Consider the following 5,963-nt stretch of genomic DNA (forward strand, 5'->3'; position numbering starts at 1 on the left):
CCAGGCAACCAGCAACATGCATTTAGATCTACTTTCATCAGGTTCCACTGCAGGTTCTCCTCAGTCATGCATCCTTCCGTGCTGTCATTAATAATCTGAAACCAACCTTTACGCAGCGGGACACTGACAAACCTAATGGAAACATTTATTAATAACTCTCGGGCACATTCTCTTTTCAGCTGACCTGATCTGAAGTGGTGCCTAAGTGGATCCCTGAGCTGGAGCACAGCTTGCTGCTTCTTTCTGCACCAGCAAACTGATCGAGTCTAAAGCAGCTCCGCATAGAAAGAGAATTCATTTTATTCTCTTTGCTGCTACTGCTGTTTGAATGAGTGAGGCAGTAAAATAGAAAGCTACACCACATAGCTATAAACTGACAGGGACTTGTATTCAGCCATCTGTAGGGGTGGTACAGATTATGATTTTGTTTGTGGAGCTCTCTGCTCTCTGCATAACGACACTGTTACAGAGGGTGGGGGGAATGATGATGTAAAGTAAACAATTAACAGGGTGGGAGACTACATGTGAGAAAATGAGTGTGACAGTGTCAGGATCAGTATTTAATTTTTATTTTCTGTATTTTCTTTGTGTTTGTCTCCCAGTACGTTCACACTGCAGGCAAAAGTGACCCAGAATGTTGTTTTCTGTTTTGTTTAGTTGGCTGCCAAGTCAGACTTTTGTTTAATTTTTGAGCTCATTGTGTCAGTTTATATTCTGGGTCAGAACCTCCTGCTGGTCAGAACAGACAAGCAAGGAGGAGTGCATCATCTGAAGGGTCAGTGTGGTTTTTAATTAAGCGATCGAATAAATTTTCTGCATATGTGTTTCCTTTTTTTTAACTGCTGCGACTGATTTAAATCAGCAGTAGCTCAATTTATACTGTTTAAACTGCATATTTTAAACACTTCATGTGATTTCCAATTTAGTTTGAGTGAAAATGAGCCTGACTAGGGGGGTTGAATTTTTCTTTTCATGTTGCTGTAGCAGATCTTTGCAGCTGTGCTATAAACATTTCAGCATTTATGGTATTTAAAGTCGGCGGTAGGTCCCAGAAAGACCACAGATCGGGGAGAAAAGAAACCCAATGGAGACTTTCTGCAGTGGAACGGTTCTGCTTCGGTTTTAAAATTTTAATTTTCACTCGTAAAAAAATCATGATACGAATACAAAGATTTATACACAGCAATGAAAATTTAGAGAATTGGTTAAACCATGAAAGACCTTGAACTACTTAAAGCTTTTTAGAACCTCTTAGAGCCTCTTAGAGCCTTAGCCAAAGGTTGTTTGACTTATACAGGATGAATTCTTTGTTATTTAATAAAACTAAGCGCAAATTCTCACCCATTATCACCTACCTCAAAGGTTTTAAATTCAGTCAGCTGACTGGATCAACAGAAGATTTGACCCGGAATTTGCAGAAACCCAGGAGGTAAATGTAGAAGATGAAGTGATTGCTGATGAAACACAGGTGTGTGGAGCTGGAAGAAGGGACACAGGAAACTATCAGAAGGTCAATATGACATAAAATCAAACAGACAAAATATTCAAGCTGGAGAAATATATTTTGTCATGTTATTAATCTGAAAAACAAGTGTCAATAGCAACAGCAAAATAAGCTGTTTTTAAGAAAAGATTTGGCTTTTTTTATGTGTGCAACCCACATACAAAGCTCTACTGTTTATCCCACAAGTTCCTTACAAATGTGGCAACATTTAAAAGGAAAATTAGGAGGCTTTTGTATGGTATAAGATTTATTGCCAAGAAGCAATGGGCCTCATGCAAGAACATGTTCGTATTCTTATCCTAAATTTCTCTTACTTTTGTTCGTACAAAGGGTTCGTACGAACATGTCACGTTAGATTCAACAAACTCTTCTATCTTCAGGAAAAGTGTGTAAATGAGCTGCATAAATTCCACCTGTTCGTATCCAGCTGCTCGTGCACGCGAGAGGAGTTTAGCATAATTACCACCCCAAAAACACCATATAAGGCTATGATTCCTGCCTCAGATACAAGGAAGTGTCCATTCATGAAAATGACAGTGAAAACTAAAAGAAAAACTTTACGAGTTCAGAGATTGAAGTCCGTCTGTCAGAGATCCAGAAAAGAAAATCAGTCATTTTTAGCAGGTCAGCTGTGGAATAAAAAAGAGCTGCTAAAAGTATAAACTACTGTGTTAAATCATTTTCATTTATTCAGAAGCCGCAGCGCAGCGCTGCGCACCTTGCCCCCCCACTTTGCACCCACTTTTGTGCTAAGTATATTTTAAATTCATGTATACGTTGTCAAAGCTGTACTAAACATATCCCCCAAAAATTCATGGACGTTTTGTCCATAAAGCCTCCAAGACCCGACCATTATTGTTATGATCGGGTGAGTGAGCTCTGAATTAGTTCCGAACACAGATAAAGGTTTAACAAGTTTATTGTTAGAATTTGCAATTGGAGGTCGAGAACGGGATTCCGGCAGCAGCAGGTCTGCACACAGAGATGGGAAGTTAGGTTGGCACAACAAGATTATATTATTAAAGAAAATAATATAATACACCAACCTTCTCAGGAGGGACTGGGTCCGGGTTGAAACAGCCACGGTGTTTTGGTTCCGGGTGGTGTTGTTAGTGGAGGTAATGCTGCTGTGGGGTTTACTCAATGTCAACAACAAATCCAGGGTCATACACGGGTGGTCAGAGATTGTTACCAGGTTTGAGGGGGCAGGCTGAGCCGTTGGTCCAGAGATGCGTTCCGTGGTCGAGATCCAGGTAGTCCGATGTGGCGAGGTACCGTGCAGGGGAAAGGCGAGAGGCAATAATCCAAGAGACAGAAACAAGGTCGTTACCGTGAGAGCAGATGACAGGCAGGATCCGACAAGGGCTGAGGCAGGAGACGTTAAACCAGGAGACATGAGCAGGGTCGGGGACATGAGGCAAGAGCAGGACAAGGAACAAGAACGCTGGAAGATCATAGACGAGCTGATGAAAATCTGGCAATGGGCTGGAGGCTGGAACTGGGATAAATACTGGCAGGAACAGGTGACATGAATCAGTTGATTAGGGTTTCTGTGACGGGAGGGGCAGAGGCAATGAGCAGGGCAAGGCAGACAGGAGCAAGAACTGGGTCAAGAACAGGCAGACAGAGACAGAATCATAAAATTATTAAGAAGTAGAAAATGGAGACAAAGAGCAGAACAAAACAAATCTCTTCAAGTTGCTTTTGTAACATCGAGAAAAACTTTAAAGAACAGCATCAGTTTGATGTCATTTCTCCAGATTTTCAGGTGTGGAGGTGACAGTAATTAAATAAATGAGATCAGATCAAGCAGATCAGCATAATTACATCCAGGCAGCGATAACCTCTCAACAATCACTCTTTCCTCTCATAAAAAAGGAAGATGTCAATGGTTGTTTGCCGCTCTGATCAATCTTGGCCGACCGCTTCTTTAATTCATCGACCACGTGGTCGACGGGCTTTCAGATGCAATCTCGCCCTGAGTAACAGTGAGCCGCACTGACAGGCTTTGTCATCGATCTGTCGCAGCTCGCCGGCCCTGCCAGGAGAGATCGAACAGCGGTAAACCCACTGTTCGTCACTCTTGACTCATACCAAGGGAAACATGGAGGCAGGCGACGGAGAGAAAGCAGGCAAAGCTGAAGTTTTTGAGGGATATTTGCACAAAGATACAGAAGGCAGAGAGAACGGACACCGGAGACAGAGACAAACAAACACACATGGACAGATGGAGACTTAAAAAGAGGCTGACAGGAGGGAAATGGGAACTGATGGATGAGAGCTGGCAGAGCCACAAACAAACTGTAGAGGTTGGAGGTTCAGAAGTCGGGATGCTGTGCCATCGTTGTAATTCAGCTGGCACTTCACTGGGACCTGTAGTTGGGTAGGGTTTTAGCTGACTGGCTATATAAACAGCTTTATATTAAGTCCCAGCCTTGGAGAGCGCGAAGAAGACCCGGGCGCCGAGGGAGTTTACAGCACTGCTTGAATCAGCATGCACAGTGTTTGTGCTGACGGTGCCTCGACGAGGTCTTAGCACCACCTTCCTCCTGGAAGCAAGAGAATATCATTACCTTCAATCAAACCTGCAGTCTTTGAATGGCAATGAGAGGGGAGAAAAAGGTCAAACAAAGGCTAAAAATAAGATACAAAACTAACCATAAAGTTTCCACTGTCTGCAGTCAACTTTTCTACTTTAGTGTATTTCTGCACTAAAGATGGAAAAATCTTGGGTAAATATTTTCTCCAAGGCTGAAGATAAAACCTATTTACAGAGTTGGCCCAATCCAAGAGCTAAAGCTACTATTTCACGGAGCTGCGACAACAAATTCTGAGTGGTATTCACGAGGGACCATCCTAATGTTTCAAAAGGTTTGTGAGGGTTTCTTGGTTAAAGAAGCTCTAAGGCGCCTAAATTTAGGCCCTGTTTGCAAGTGAACAATCTCTGGAAATGATAGTATTTTTCCATCGCTGATTGTGGAGAAAAAAAACCCTACGTTGACACGATAATGCTCGTTGACACTGTAGTTTCCCTGCCAGGTCCCTAGCTGGCACACACAATTTCACCCAGATGCCTGGAGACTCTAAAACCCTCCACTCTAAGACCTGGATTCAAAAAGCTTCAGCGTCAGAGAAAACAGCAGCTGTTGTCATGCACACGGCCGAAACCCAGCAGAAAAGACACCATCCGTCCTTCCATTATCTATACCTGTTTATTCCTTTTCTAGGGTCACTGGTGCCCATATCCAGCAGTCACCAGTTCACTTAAAAACTCCACCAGTATCTGCAACATGTAAAGTGTTACATTTGTATTTTTTACCAACATCAATGTAAAACCAAAGGCAGAATTTGGGCAAATTTTTTTTCTTTTAACTATTTCCTGAAAGAAAAAAAAAACAGAGAGAATCTAACTTAACCTTGTGATTTAATTTCCATCTATTGCTCATTTATTTCGAAATATCAAGCTATGAACAGCAGCACAACAGTTTTAGGCCCACAGCCCTTCATATAACGGATAAAATAGTAATTATCTGGTTTATTTAGAAAATTTGCACATGTAAAATAATGGTTGTTAAATAAACAAAGACCAAACATGATTGGCCTCGATGTGAAATTCTGCTAAAAACTACCAGATCCTCGGGGTGGCTCTGTTTATGCAGCGTACTCCTGTTTCTCTTGATGTGCTGCTTATCAAGTGAATCATGGGAGTTTGCTGGCTGGAAGAGTCGTGTATAAAAAATAGATGCCTTTTTTTGGCTTGTTGTTAACTTTACAAAGCAGCTCGTTTTGCACTCAACTTAATTCACAGAGTGCAACTACCAACCATAAAGGTTTCCAGCCTCTGGAGGGGCTGCTGTCAAGTATTCCAGAAGAACTTTTCCCTCAGCAGAAGAGATCAAAAGCAACCTTTTTTTTATTATTAAAGTTTTAAACAAAGTAAAGAAGAATCTAATACGGCAGCTTCACACATTTAAGGAAAATGTGGAGCAGTCAGTCTTTTTTATCATCCCATGGAAACAAATGTTTGTTGGTGTTCAAAGACAATATTCCGTCAGCGTGCTCCTCTGCTTCGCTATTTATTTATAATTCAAGATAATTCCCACTTTTCGCTATTGCATTGGAGCTACATTGGTCCCTGTTTTTAAACTTCACAAGCCTAAAACGCTCACAGAAGCCGGCAATTGTTATGAAAACCAAAATCTGAAGAGGTCTGCAAGAACAAATGAAGTGTTCTCCCTTTGAATGGGGGGGGGGGGGGGGTTCTCTTCTGCTTTTAAAGTTTGTTTTATAACCATCGCTCTCTTTTTTTATCCTTCTTTTTTCTTCCCTTTTCAGAGCTTCAAGCATTTTAAAAGCATGAGGACACCCCAGAAGACTTGGAGCCGTGTGGAGCTGAATGGTATTGACCACATTATAGATAGAAAGCTGCACACACACACACACACACACACACACACAC

At 41.8% G+C, this 5,963-nt stretch overlaps 2 long non-coding RNA genes across 3 annotated transcripts in view; both read right to left on the reverse strand.

Moving 5' to 3' along the window:
• Nucleotides 1-1,394: 1,394 nt before the first annotated feature.
• LOC106524502 (uncharacterized) overlaps nucleotides 1,395-5,963 on the reverse strand; it is a 25,614-nt gene continuing 21,045 nt past the window's right edge. For both annotated transcript variants that reach the window (XR_001311011.1, XR_001311010.1), the window contains one exon: nucleotides 1,395-1,478. This is a non-coding gene — a long non-coding RNA (uncharacterized LOC106524502). The remainder of the gene's footprint in view (nucleotides 1,479-5,963) is intronic.
• Nucleotides 2,406-3,163, reverse strand: LOC106524501 (uncharacterized). Its single transcript, XR_001311009.1, has 2 exons — nucleotides 2,551-3,163; nucleotides 2,406-2,476 (listed from the first exon to the last, which is right to left on the reverse strand). It is a non-coding gene; the product is annotated as an uncharacterized LOC106524501 (long non-coding RNA).

The sequence above is a fragment of the Austrofundulus limnaeus genome, unplaced genomic scaffold (assembly GCF_001266775.1).
Source record: "Austrofundulus limnaeus strain Quisiro unplaced genomic scaffold, Austrofundulus_limnaeus-1.0 Scaffold190, whole genome shotgun sequence".
Taxonomy (NCBI): domain Eukaryota; kingdom Metazoa; phylum Chordata; class Actinopteri; order Cyprinodontiformes; family Rivulidae; genus Austrofundulus; species Austrofundulus limnaeus.